General features: G+C 43.0%; 5 non-coding genes across 5 annotated transcripts; 4 read left to right on the top strand and 1 right to left on the bottom strand.

Annotated features, from left to right (window-relative positions):
• The first annotated feature begins 216 nt into the window (after positions 1-216).
• TRNAT-UGU (transfer RNA threonine (anticodon UGU)) lies at positions 217-288 on the top strand. The gene has a single exon. It is a non-coding gene; the product is annotated as a tRNA-Thr (tRNA).
• Positions 289-8,407: 8,119 nt separating this feature from the next.
• On the bottom strand, positions 8,408-8,502 carry TRNAI-UAU (transfer RNA isoleucine (anticodon UAU)). Its single transcript has 2 exons — positions 8,465-8,502; positions 8,408-8,443 (listed from the first exon to the last, which is right to left on the bottom strand). It is a non-coding gene; the product is annotated as a tRNA-Ile (tRNA).
• A 1,084-nt stretch (positions 8,503-9,586) lies between these two features.
• TRNAT-UGU (transfer RNA threonine (anticodon UGU)) lies at positions 9,587-9,658 on the top strand. The gene has a single exon. It is a non-coding gene; the product is annotated as a tRNA-Thr (tRNA).
• A 1,668-nt stretch (positions 9,659-11,326) lies between these two features.
• On the top strand, positions 11,327-11,408 carry TRNAS-GCU (transfer RNA serine (anticodon GCU)). Its single transcript has one exon. It is a non-coding gene; the product is annotated as a tRNA-Ser (tRNA).
• Positions 11,409-11,997: 589 nt separating this feature from the next.
• Positions 11,998-12,069, top strand: TRNAT-UGU (transfer RNA threonine (anticodon UGU)). Its single transcript has one exon. It is a non-coding gene; the product is annotated as a tRNA-Thr (tRNA).
• Positions 12,070-13,920: the final 1,851 nt, after the last annotated feature.

Genomic DNA, 13,920 nt, shown 5'->3' on the forward strand with positions numbered 1-13,920 from the left:
CTATCGGTATGGTCTTGAATGTGAAAACTCTTATTTTCTCATATGAAAATGTAGTTTTTCATACTTCCAAGAAAAGTGCCTTAAGCATGGTCTTCAATGTGTGCGCGCACGTGGACATTCATATGCAACTACGTTTCCATACAGAGTCTCAAAATCATAGATATATTCATACCTCAGTAAGAATACATGTTGCAATTTACTTTCTGCGTGCAGACAGGCCTTGTAGCTCAGTGGCAGAGCACTGGTCTTGTAAACCAGGGGTCATGAGTTCAAGCCTCATCAGGGCCTTTTTACATGAGTCTTTCTGTATGTTGTTTTCAAGTCATTCTTCCCTGCAGTCACACCTTGCTTTAGGATTGCTTATTGCCAAGCTTCCCTTTCCTGCTCTCATATTATCAAGAAAATATCATGAAGATCATTGAATTATAAATTATTGCCTCACCCCTTCCGATCGCCTGACGAACGCCTGACAAACGCCATTCTCACCCTGCCGGGCAAAGCCAAATAAGCCATGCATATTTACAGTTCCTTTGAAAGGCAGAGCGAGGACTAGGACCTCTGTTCCGACTGAATCTGCATCCACAGAAAGGATGTTATAAGGCCCTACAAATTTCACCAAGGAGATGTGAAATTCTTCCCCCATAAAATACTTTTTTTCCCAGATACCCCGGCTCTTAGGCAAATGAGGTTACTCCTCAAAACCCCACCCCCACTCACCATAAATATCCTTCTCTCCTGCTGTCCATTCAAATGATACAAGGTATCTTGTACATAGACAGTGGCGTAACGAAACATTAGGGGGCCCCCCTGCAAAGTACATGGAGTGGGGCCCCCCACTCTCTGAACCAAGTAAGGAGCTTGCAGGCCACGTGTCCACCGCCCGTGCACAGTCCCGGAGTGGCATCCTGGAGCGCGCCCCCCACACTGTGGAGGTTCCAGGGGCTATTTTTACCCCACTGCTTATTACCTAGCTTTCTAGAAAACCGAACTCCGTATTCTAGAGTTATCTAGAAAATGCTAATTTGTATAGTAAAAGAGAGCCCTAATCGGAGTGCAGTAACCCTTATGTCCCTGGTGCCACTGTTCCTGCTGCTCTAATGATAGCTATGTCCCCTATTTTAGATGACTAAAGTGATGTGGCATATGTTATAAAACTGGGAATGTAGAGGGTTGCTTTTGCAGGTTTACAAGTACAAATCTGAGAAACATTTGCTTGAGAGGTGCCTTCTTAACTTGAGTATTGTTTACCCTTTTACAATTTTGGATCCCAAACCTTTGTGTATTATCTGCTTCGTTCCAAGTACTCGCGAAGGAAAGTGCCCATGAGCTGAAAGCACTCCTACCGGTTACGTCCAACCTGACTCTCCTTGATTCTTTCTTGTTCTTGGCTGCCTTAGTAGTCAGACACTTACAACCCGGTTAATGTTTGTCAGCAGTGCATTGAAACTCCATCACTTGACCTTAAAGACCCTGCCAAGTTAGTTGAGTTGTTACTTTCAGAATGCATTCATCTAGCCCTGGGGACATTACATTGCTGGGGTTGGGCTTATTCCAGTACTTTATTGTTAAACGAAAACAGGATCATCATAAGTAGGCAGCTTGAGGGGGCCTATCAGATTGTTCACAGTAACCAAACTGGTATTATCAGGTAAAGCACCTCCCAAAAATATTCACATCTTAAACAAAGCAAACAACACTTAACCACAATTGTGCACGTTATTAGACATGCCATCACCAAAGGCACCGCCAGCGGCTGCCACTGGAGCTGCTGCCTTCACACAGTATTCCCCAGACAATGCTGTGTGCTCAGCCCTTGCAGCCTTAGTTTCCTCTCTGAGCTGAGCAATAACCCTCGAGACTGCTTTAAAGGACTCCAACTCCACACCCAGTCGACATTGATCTGTGTTACTAATAAAAGTATTGCGCTGAGTCCCTTTTTACCTGCTCAGAAGCATCTGATCCAGAGTGGATGAAGATCCAGTCTTTCTCTGAAGAGAAGGTGGCTGAGCAGGATATTTAAATACCCGCAAACCTTGATGTCACATCTACATTCCCACAATCCTTTCTTCTATTGCTGCAATCTTTAAATGCGATTTTCAATAATTAGGCTGACTTTTCCTTACATTGTACCATATTCCATGTGTTTCATTTATATTTAAAATAAGCCACTTTACCTTTCAAGGGTTTATATTTTTCCTGGGATGACAAGCCCTAACCTTTTTTTGTAAAATAAATAAATAATAATAATACAAAATTTATAAAGCGCCTGGTTACTCCATACAGTGTTCCTGCGCTAGAAATGAATTATCCAGTATAGAGCCAAAATGCACAGTCTACCCACCCTAAATTTGTTTAAAAAGCTTAAGTTTCTTACGAAAGACTAATCCTGAGAATTCCTGTCTCAGATCCAGTGGCATGGTGTTCCACATTTTGGAAGCCAGAAAACTAAAGGAACATCCTTCCATGGGTGCTTTTTTCATGATGGGGATTATGGTGAACGCAGCTCCTGCAGACTTATGCCTTCTTCTGGCTCAATAAGGCTTCACCAGAGAATATTGGTAATAAGGTACTTTATAATTCAAGATTTTATGGCAGAAGCACGTGGCTTTAAAGGACACTCTCTTGCTTAGCGGGATCTAGTGTAGTTTAGCAAGGGCTGGTCCCATGGAGGATCGTCTCGTGATGTTCAGCAGCAATCTTGCTGCCGAATTCTGCACCCTCTGGAGCTTTCTCAACCTCCCTTGTGTGGCTCCGATTTATAACACATTACATTAATCCAGTCTGGACATGGCCAGGGCCTGGACTACTGTTTACCTGGCGGCTTCACACGGAGAAGGCCCCTGATCTTTTTCAATGTTTTTAGGATACCAACACATTTCACCACAAGGCTGGCTGTCTCGCTGTCAAATGATAGATTTTGTCAAACCATATTCCTAGGTTCTTCACTTTTGGCTAGGGAACAGGTACTGGTCCAAGTGCGTCTGGCCAAAGACTGTCAAAACTCAGAATCTGACATTTGTTTGCAGTTTCCGTGTCAGTGAAATGCCCTGCATACCCTGCTCAGCAGTCTGGAGAAGCACAGCCTGGAAAGAACATCCCAGATACTGCAAGGAGTGTGCACTGTTTGGCTCCAGCACACCTCAAAGAGTAGCTCCCGGAGTGGTGTGATAAGTGAGCCATGCCACCTCCATGTAAGGTGGCAACGGAACCCCGGCACTGATGGAAGGACCCCCTCTGGTGTGTTTGGGCAGTGGTGGTACAGATGGAGAGGTACTACGCCTCCTGGAGCTTGCCCATCCCTGATGACATGCCATCAATCATGGCGACAGATAATCAAGCCACCAATTGACTGCCCTTTGGGCTATTCAAAACTGTGAATGACATTTCCAGCTAACCAATGACTGTAGGTGGCAGGTCCATTGCCCCAGTGGGCACCATTGCGCCAAGAGTGCTTACAGTATGTTAATATTTGCTTCCATTATGCCACAGAAAGCATTACGGAGGACACCATTGTGCCAAGTATTCCCACATAATGTTCAGAATTACCATCATTATGCATAATTAGATTTGCCCCATCATTCATTATTAGTATATGTTTGAATATGCACATCCCTCAATAATCCTTAATGCGAGCTCAGAGGTGCATCATCACTCAGTAATCCTAACTGCATACCCAAATTTGCACCATCGCCCAGTAGTAATCAGTACATGCTTATGTTTTCACAGTCATTTAGAAATGTCGACTGAATGGCCACATTTGTAGCATCACTCGAATTCTATTTTATGCATGGATTTAAATCATCACTTAGAAAACCTGTGCATGATCAGTTTTGCAGCTTTGCTGAGAAATATTGGCTGAATGCACGCTTTTCAGAGAACTGAGATCTTTACTCACTGCCATAAGCATTCAGCTCAAGCCTGGGCTTGAGCTGTCGGATTCTACCAGTGCAAGTTTCTAAGGGACCATTTAAGTGTCACTCGTAACACCCTAACACCTCTGCACCCAGAGTTACTGGGATCCCGGGTATTGATAGCTTGGGAGAGAGATAGAGGGAGGGATGTATGTATTTTGCTTTATTTCTTAATCGTCTAAGCTCCGGCACACAGTTAAATCTTAAAAACATAAAAATGAAAACATTTACACATCACCTTGACCGCTTTTCTTGTCTCTATTTCTAATTGGCAGCCATCTGTACATTACTGATGCCCGTTACTCTGCCTGCTACGTGTTAGTCTTGATAAATGAATGCTTTAAAATGGAATGTACCCTTTCATTGTTCTCTTTCCAATGTGTTTTCATTATCATGATTATGAATTATGGAAAGTTATTTTGTCTGTTCGTCGTCCTTCAAGGGTTCTGTCAACATATACTATTCCTACAACGAAGTGATGGTGTTTAAATCGAATCATTTATGTTGGTGAAATATATGCAATGTACATTTCACAACTGAAACAGTAATACCTGATGCAGTGTGAAACTGCATGTTACTTCAAAAGGAGTACTAAAGTGGTGCAGAGGTATGTAGTGAGCTGAGTTGAGATAGAGTTGGGCGAGCCATTGAAAGTTGAAGCCTGGCTCTGGCTCAACTCGAGGTCCCATTGGAACCTTGAGCCCATAACGAGCCGAGCCTTCATGTGCCTTCTGCCTGCCACCCTCACTCTACCTTTATGGACAAAGAGGTGAAAACAGAACCTTAACATTTGAGATAAAAAGGAGAGACAAACAGATACTCATTCAGTGAATGATCTGTACAAAGTGGAACCAGAACACTTGGATTCATTGCGGCTTCCCCCGTAACTTAATTGTGTGATCTTAGGCAGATATTTCTTTTTACCTGCTTTTTCTTCACTATTGCATATAAAAGCACCTTCAAAAACGTGAAAACTGTCTTGCCTCTTAGTTCATTAATAGCACTACTGCCAGGGTGGGGGCAGAAATGGGTATAAACTCAAGTTAAAAACTATCACTTTTGATAAGTACGTCTCAGACAGTGTTTCCATGTGATTTATAATGTCACAGCTTCCACTTGTTCAAGAAGTATGATTTACATCGCAAACGTGTTCGTGGCTTGGCTCGTGCACAGGTTCCAAGAACCACCCAGACCCTTGGCTCGGCTCTGTCTTGCCTCGCACTGTTAATTTGTGGCATCGCTCACCTCTAAGTCGTGGATTCGTCTACCTACCTTCCATGAGATCATTCATAAGTTATTGTCTGTTTACTCCCTCCAAGTTTCATGTTTAACTTTCCAATGATGCGTCCTGAGGGAATAGTCCCATTGTTTCCCAATCCCCAAGGTCTGGGCGCGAGCTCCAGCCTTCCTTGGGTGACTTTAGGCCTGATTGGCGTGAGCAGTGGTTGCCCGTTCGATTTCCTGGCTACATTCTATGACGTTTATCACAACAACATTGTTTCTTTAATTTATGGACCAAATGAAACTTCGAGTAGAAGAAAGGTAACGGATATATTTATATTTAGAATGTGTAGAGCTGTGTCATGGAGAGCCCCCCCTCTCATAGCTGCCAGGGTTTCAGATTGCTATGTGTGACATTTTCATAATTTCAGTGTGATTAGGATTGACATTTCAATGACCATGAGTGACACTATCTCGAGAGCAAAATACTGCAATGAATAAGAGGGAAATATATAAATATCAGAATTTACAGCCATATGAACAATGAGAAAAAGATTTTTATAACTACTGCAAAGCATCACTAGAAATTAGAGGGCACTAGTGCTCTTGTAATCTGATCGTACTGTAAAGCTGGGCAGGACGGCCCCCCTGCTGGAGAGATCTTGTTTTATTTAGCGCAGGGCGCCACCCATGGTGCAATAATGAGGCAAAATGCGTGCAGCGCTAGTCAATTAGCACGGCACCCCCTCCCTCCTGACGCTGTTACACTACAGTATTGTGCACTAACGTGTCACTGCTGAAGATGAGAGAGGCTGCTTGTTGCACAATAATTCCTAGAGTGAATGAGATCGTAGGCAGCCCAGAATGAATCCAATTTTATAGCAACCAAGAGCAATTACATACCTAGCAGACACGAAACGTGAGAGAGCAGTCCGTGCTGAAATAAATGTAAAGGCGTGCGGCGGTAAAAATCAATTAACTTTAAGTGTTTGTGCTGCAGCTTCTTGCTGCTTGCGGGGGCGCTCAGTGGGGCAGTCTAGCCAAAGATGGGCGATCAACTAAGTGACCCTGAGTGAGAGTAGAACGATCAGACACAGGGCAAAGGTACTAAAAAGACTGCAGAGAGGGGCACTCACCAAACAAGCTCCTTCTGGCACCCATCTGATACATTTGAAATTCCCGCCTGTCCGGACCTGCAATGGCAGCAATAGAGATGCTGATAATAATTAAACTCCGCAAGGATTGTTACGTCGAGGGGATGTGGAGGGTAATTTTTAATGAAGTCTTGCTGGGGTTCACATTGTAAACTTCAAAAAAACCTTTCTTTTCTGTACCACAGCATGGCAGTGTGAACCCCACCCGTCCCCAGAGTGAATAAGTAATCACTTACTGCGGCGCCACCCGGGCAATGATTTTAAGGGTACTCACCAGCTGCACAGTCTGTGAATGGTGTGTGCTCTCTTGCTCTGGGCTACATCGCGGCTGCCACGGTCCCGTGAGTCGAGAAGGGCGTCACTCTTTGCATGGATCATGGGTGCATCAACCCACCATTCTATCTGCTTGGCGTGCATGTGGGGTAGGAGTCCTTGTGACAGAGCGCCAGGGATGTAGTGTGCTCCCTACTCTGCCCCCTCCACCGATGCGATACCCCACCATTCTCTGAGTACCCCTCGTGAACCAACACTCATTGCTTCATACTTTTTAGTCTGGTGTGGGGCATTGTTCGAAGGTTTCCAAATCGCTCTTTCATCACCATTTTCGGTGGGATGCGCGAATCACTAATGAACAGAACTGTCTGCATGTTGATTAATATCTGTACTGACGTCATTATATTTATGCCGATTTATTGGTATGTTGTGCTGTTCTCTTTTAGTCAATGTTAGGGTTTGCGTTAGATGAAAATAACACAGCAATAAAAAAGTAAATCATTGTGGGGTTTTCGCCACTCTGTGCATTTGGGATGAGCCTGCAAGAACCAGCGCCTGGATACCCTCACGACCCCGGTGACAGGCAGCGCTCTACATACAAATACACTTTACATTACATAAAGGTTTGCGGACCAAACTCACCTCGCCTTTGCGCCTCGCAAAATATTTGTTTTGTACAGCATCGAAGCTCTCGTATGCATTCTGCCACATGGCGCTAGAGCAGTGCTCCGCCCTGGTGAAAGCCTCTCAGACTCCTCACCCCTCTGTCACACCCGCCTCCGGTCAAGAGCCAGCCCAGTCATCGGGTATCACAACGTAGATAGATTAATTATAAATTTGACCACGGAGGTGCGAGCATAACTACCATTTGCCGCACAGAAACTTTGCTGCCTGACCCCTGCCCTCCTGCGCCACAGGCGCCAGCAGGACGTGACGTACCACGACTAGCAAAAGTCGGCTGCTGACACTGCGTGCAAATTATTACATTGTAGCACAATTAGCAACGCTATGGCTTCACTTTCCGGGGGCAGGCGCAAATGAAAATGCATTTCAGTTGGAATTGGCTTCCTCGGGAGCTGTCAGGTCAGGGTAAAGTGTTGAGGGGGCCCCCTGGAGCTCGGGGCCCCCCCGCACCGCGGGGGCTGCGGGGGCCTTTGTTACGCCCCTGTACATAGAGAGAAAGGGAGAATAGGCAGACTTGCTTCAAAGATTTGGTGACCTTGGATGGGTGGGTTGAATGAAGAAGTGAACCTGGTTTCTGGGAAAGGAGTATCGAGATGAAGATGAGGAAAAGTGAACATGGACCACATTCATAGGTTAGAGAAATACATTTAATAGGTTGAATGGTTTTGAAAAGTGAACTTCGAGCAGTAATTGTTGTTTTTTAAATTGCAAATAAATTAAAAATGAATGTGGGATTGGAGGCACACTCTGAGCAGAAAAGCACCATAAGCTGCTATGGTGCAACTCAAGATGGTGAATAGAACCTTTAATATGATGATGCTCTTCTTTTGCTAGTTTTTTCGAGTCACCTTTTATTGTAAGTAGCTGATACAGCATTTTTTGCAGCTCTTCAGTTTATGGTTATCATGTGAGAACACTGTTTTCATCATATTTATTATTCTACAAATGTATTTTTAAATGCACTGATGTGGTGTTTGCATGAAATGCAAGATGGCACATCATGGAATGTTTAAACTGAGCATCGCGTAGGATATGTGATATTTGGCACCCAGAGGAGTAGGACACGTAGATCCTATAAGAAGTAAAGACTCTCTAGCAAGGGCCGTCCATACTCTGAGTTTAAACTTTACTTTTTGTGAAATGGTTTATGAAAAACAACACGGCTGCTCCAGGTGAGGCTCGAACTCACAACCTCGGCATGGCTCAGTGCAAGTACTGCTGTATAAGTACCGCGCGCTAACCGATTGCGCCACTGGAGCTCTCTCTTTTCACATCTCCCCAGGTGAGCCATCTACAGCTGACCAAGTAGATGACAGACACTGCTCCATCATTCACTGTGCAAGATCGACTCACATGCTAGCATGTTATCATGACTATTAAAAATACAGTCCAAACGGAATAGATTCTATAATTGTCCTATAACATATGCTCTGTCTATTCAAAACCCCATAGAATTATATCTTGACAGTTCTGACAAAGTCTAGGGGAATCTTATGAATATTTGTAATTAGCACATAGTAAGAATTTCCCAAAAATGAAATGTAGGTCCCTAATTGGGGGAAGACGTGGAATGTGAGATCTTGCCTCAGCTGTTTTTTTTCTTTTTTAGGTACAGTATATTGACACTTCAGTACCTTTTGTGAAGCAAGGTTTCAGATGGGGCTGTAGGGCAGACGAGGTGGCCGAGTGGATAAGGCAATGGACTGCTAATCCATTGTGCTCTGCACGCGTGGGTTTGAATCCCACCTTCGTCAGAAAGCCATCAGAGTCTCTTTTGATGGCCAGCATTTCTTGTAGTATAATTACACTCTCTTTCAAGACAGAGCCAGGATCCGCTAGATGGGATCATCTGACTGTTCCATTTTAACAAATATGTCAAATAAAGTGAAGTATTTTGTGCGTAATAGAAATTAGATCTTTCATGGAGTTTCCAGAGGATTGCCTTTCACTCACTCCTGGCTTATTAACCAGTTTGGATAAATAGATTGATAAGAAAGCAGCTCTTACTCCTAAAGTTTAGGCCGTCTCAAATGAATGACTGTTAACATATGTCTGCCCCACAGAGACAGATCACTTCTAATAAGTGGGTTCTCTATATGTCACTGATTGCAGACATACTAACTAGAGCTATCAGTATGGTCTTGAATGTGAAAACTCTTATTTTCTCATATGAAAATGTAGTTTTTCATACTTCCAAGAAAAGTGCCTTAAGCATGGTCTTCAATGTGTGCGCGCACGTGGACATTCATATGCAACTACGTTTCCATACAGAGTCTCAAAATCATAGATATATTCATACCTCAGTAAGAATACATGTTGCAATTTACATCTTGCGTGCAGACTGGCCTTGTAGCTCAGTGGCAGAGCACTGGTCTTGTAAACCAGGGGTCATGAGTTCAAGCCTCATCAGGGCCTTTTTACATGAGTCTTTCTGTATGTTGTTTTCAAGTCATTCTTCCCTGGAGTCACACCTTGCTTTAGGATTGCTTATTGCCAAGCTTCCCTTTCCTGCTTTCATATTATCAAGAAAATATCATGAAGATCATTGAATTATAAATTATTGCCTCACCCCTTCCGATCGCCTGACGAACGCCTGACAAACGCCATTCTCACCCTGCCGGGCAAAGCCAAATAAGCCATGCATATTTACAGTTCCTTTGAAAGGCAGAGCGAGGACTAGGACCTCTGTTCCGACTGAATCTGCATCCACAGAAAGGATGTTATAAGGCCCTACAAATTTCACCAAGGAGATGTGAAATTCTTCCCCCATAAAATACTTTTTTTCCCAGATACCCCGGCTCTTAGGCAAATGAGGTTACTCCTCAAAACCCCACCCCCACTCACCATAAATATCCTTCTCTCCTGCTGTCCATTCAAATGATACAAGGTATCTTGTACATAGAGAGAAAGGGAGAATAGGCAGACTTGCTTCAAAGATTTGGTGACCTTGGATGGGTGGGTTGAATGAAGAAGTGAACCTGGTTTCTGGGAAAGGAGTATCGAGATGAAGATGAGGAAAAGTGAACATGGACCACATTCATAGGTTAGAGAAATACATTTAATAGGTTGAATGGTTTTGAAAAGTGAACTTCGAGCAGTAATTGTTGTTTTTTAAATTGCAAAGAAATTAAAAATGAATGTGGGATTGGAGGCACACTCTGAGCAGAAAAGCACCATAAGCTGCTATGGTGCAACTCAAGATGGTGAATAGAACCTTTAATATGATGATGCTCTTCTTTTGCTAGTTTTTTCGAGTCACCTTTTATTGTAAGTAGCTGATACAGCATTTTTTGCAGCTCTTCAGTTTATGGTTATCATGTGAGAACACTGTTTTCATCATATTTATTATTCTACAAATGTATTTTTAAATGCACTGATGTGGTGTTTGCATGAAATGCAAGATGGCACATCATGGAATGTTTAAACTGAGCATCGCGTATTATATGTGATATTTGGCACCCAGAGGAGTAGGACACGTAGATCCTATAAGAAGTAAAGACTCTCTAGCAAGGGCCGTCCATACTCTGAGTTTAAACTTTACTTTTTGTGAAATGGTTTATGAAAAACAACACGGCTGCACCAGGTGAGGCTCGAACTCACAACCTCGGCATGGCTCAGTGCAAGTACTGCTGTATAAGTACCGTGCGCTAACTGATTGCGCCACTGGAGCTCTCTCTTTTCACATCTCCCCAGGTGAGCCATCTACAGCTGACCAAGTAGATGACAGACACTGCTCCATCATTCACTGTGCAAGATCGACTCACATGCTAGCATGTTATCATGACTATTAAAAATACAGTCCAAACGGAATAGATTCTATAATTGTCCTATAACATATGCTCTGTCTATTCAAAACCCCATAGAATTATATCTTGACAGTTCTGACAAAGTCTAGGGGAATCTTATGAATATTTGTAATTAGCACATAGTAAGAATTTCCCAAAAATGAAATGTAGGTCCCTAATTGGGGGAAGACGTGGAATGTGAGATCTTGCCTCAGCTGTTTTTTTTCTTTTTTAGGTACAGTATATTGACACTTCAGTACCTTTTGTGAAGCAAGGTTTCAGATGGGGTTGTAGGGCAGACGAGGTGGCCGAGTGGTTAAGGCGATGGACTGCTAATCCATTGTGCTCTGCACGCGTGGGTTCGAATCCCACCTTCGTCGGAAAGCCATCAGAGTCTCTTTTGATGGCCAGCATTTCTTGTAGTATAATTACACTCTCTTTCAAGACAGAGCCAGGATCCGCTAGATGGGATCATCTGACTGTTCCATTTTAACAAATATGTCAAATAAAGTGAAGTATTTTGTGCGTAATAGAAATTAGATCTTTCATGGATTTTCCAGAGGATTGCCTTTCACTCACTCCTGGCTTATTAACCAGTTTGGATAAATAGATTGATAAGAAAGCAGCTCTTACTCCTAAAGTTTAGGCCGTCTCAAATGAATGACTGTTAACATATGTCTGCCCCACAGAGACAGATCACTTCTAATAAGTGGGTTCTCTATATGTCACTGATTGCAGACATACTAACTAGAGCTATCAGTATGGTCTTGAATGTGAAAACTCTTATTTTCTCATATGAAAATGTAGTTTTTCATACTTCCAAGAAAAGTGCCTTAAGCATGGTCTTCAATGTGTGCGCGCACGTGGACATTCATATGCAACTACGTTTCCATACAGAGTCTCAAAATCATAGATATATTCATACCTCAGTAAGAATACATGTTGCAATTTACATCCTGCGTGCAGACTGGCCTTGTAGCTCAGTGGCAGAGCACTGGTCTTGTAAACCAGGGGTCATGAGTTCAAGCCTCATCAGGGCCTTTTTACATGAGTCTTTCTGTATGTTGTTTTCAAGTCATTCTTCCCTGGAGTCACACCTTGCTTTAGGATTGCTTATTGCCAAGCTTCCCTTTCCTGCTTTCATATTATCAAGAAAATATCATGAAGATCATTGAATTATAAATTATTGCCTCACCCCTTCCGATCGCCTGACGAACGCCTGACAAACGCCATTCTCACCCTGCCGGGCAAAGCCAAATAAGCCATGCATATTTACAGTTCCTTTGAAAGGCAGAGCGAGGACTAGGACCTCTGTTCCGACTGAATCTGCATCCACAGAAAGGATGTTATAAGGCCCTTCAAATTTCACCAAGGAGATGTGAAATTCTTCCCCCATAAAATACTTTTTTTCCCAGATACCCCGGCTCTTAGGCAAATGAGGTTACTCCTCAAAACCCCACCCCCACTCACCATAAATATCCTTCTCTCCTGCTGTCCATTCAAATGATACAAGGTATCTTGTACATAGAGAGAAAGGGAGAATAGGCAGACTTGTGCTTCAAAGATTTGGTGACCTTGGATGGGTGGGTTAAATGAAGAAGTGAACCTGGTTTCTGGGAAAGGAGTATCGAGATGAAGATGAGGAAAAGTGAACATGGACCACATTCATAGGTTAGAGAAATACATTTAATAGGTTGAATGGTTTTGAAAAGTGAACTTCGAGCAGTAATTTTTGTTTTTTAAATTGCAAATAAATTAAAAATGAATGTGGGATTGGAGGCACACTCTGAGCAGAAAAGCACCATAAGCTGCTATGGTGCAACTCAAGATGGTGAATAGAACCTTTAAAATGATGATGCTCTTCTTTTGCTAGTTTTTTCGAGTCACCTTTTATTGTAAGTAGCTGATACAGCATTTTTTGCAGCTCTTCAGTTTATGGTTATCATGTGAGAACACTGTTTTCATCATATTTATTATTCTACAAATGTATTTTTAAATGCACTGATGTGGTGTTTGCATGAAATGCAAGATGGCACATCATGGAATGTTTAAACTGAGCATCGCGTAGGATATGTGATATTTGGCACCCAGAGGAGTAGGACACGTAGATCCTATAAGAAGTAAAGACTCTCTAGCAAGGGCCGTCCATACTCTGAGTTTAAACTTTACTTTTTGTGAAATGGTTTATGAAAAACAACACGGCTGCTCCTGGTGAGGCTCGAACTCACAACCTCGGCATGGCTCAGTGCAAGTACTGCTGTATAAGTACCGCGCGCTAACCGATTGCGCCACTGGAGCTCTCTCTTTTCACATCTCCCCAGGTGAGACATCTACAGCTGACCAAGTAGATGACAGACACTGCTCCATCATTCACTGTGCAAGATCGACTCACATGCTAGCATGTTATCATGACTATTAAAAATACAGTCCAAACGGAATAGATTCTATAATTGTCCTATAACATATGCTCTGTCTATTCAAAACCCCATAGAATTATATCTTGACAGTTCTGACAAAGTCTAGGGGAATCTTATGAATATTTGTAATTAGCACATAGTAAGAATTTCCCAAAAATGAAATGTAGGTCCCTAATTGGGGGAAGACCTGGAATGTGAGATCTTGCCTCAGCTGTTTTTTTTCTTTTTTAGGCACAGTATATTGACACTTCAGTACCTTTTGTGAAGCAAGGTTTCAGATGGGGCTGTAGGGCAGACGAGGTGGCCGAGTGGTTAAGGCGATGGACTGCTAATCTATTGTGCTCTGCACGCGTGGGTTCGAATCCCACCTTCGTCGGAAAGCCATCAGAGTCTCTTTTGATGGCCAGCATTTCTTGTAGTATAATTACACTCTCTTTCAAGACAGAGCCAGGATCCGCTAGATGGGATCATCTGA

The sequence above is a fragment of the Triturus cristatus genome, chromosome 12 (assembly GCF_964204655.1).
Source record: "Triturus cristatus chromosome 12, aTriCri1.1, whole genome shotgun sequence".
Classification (NCBI taxonomy): Eukaryota; Metazoa; Chordata; class Amphibia; order Caudata; family Salamandridae; genus Triturus; species Triturus cristatus.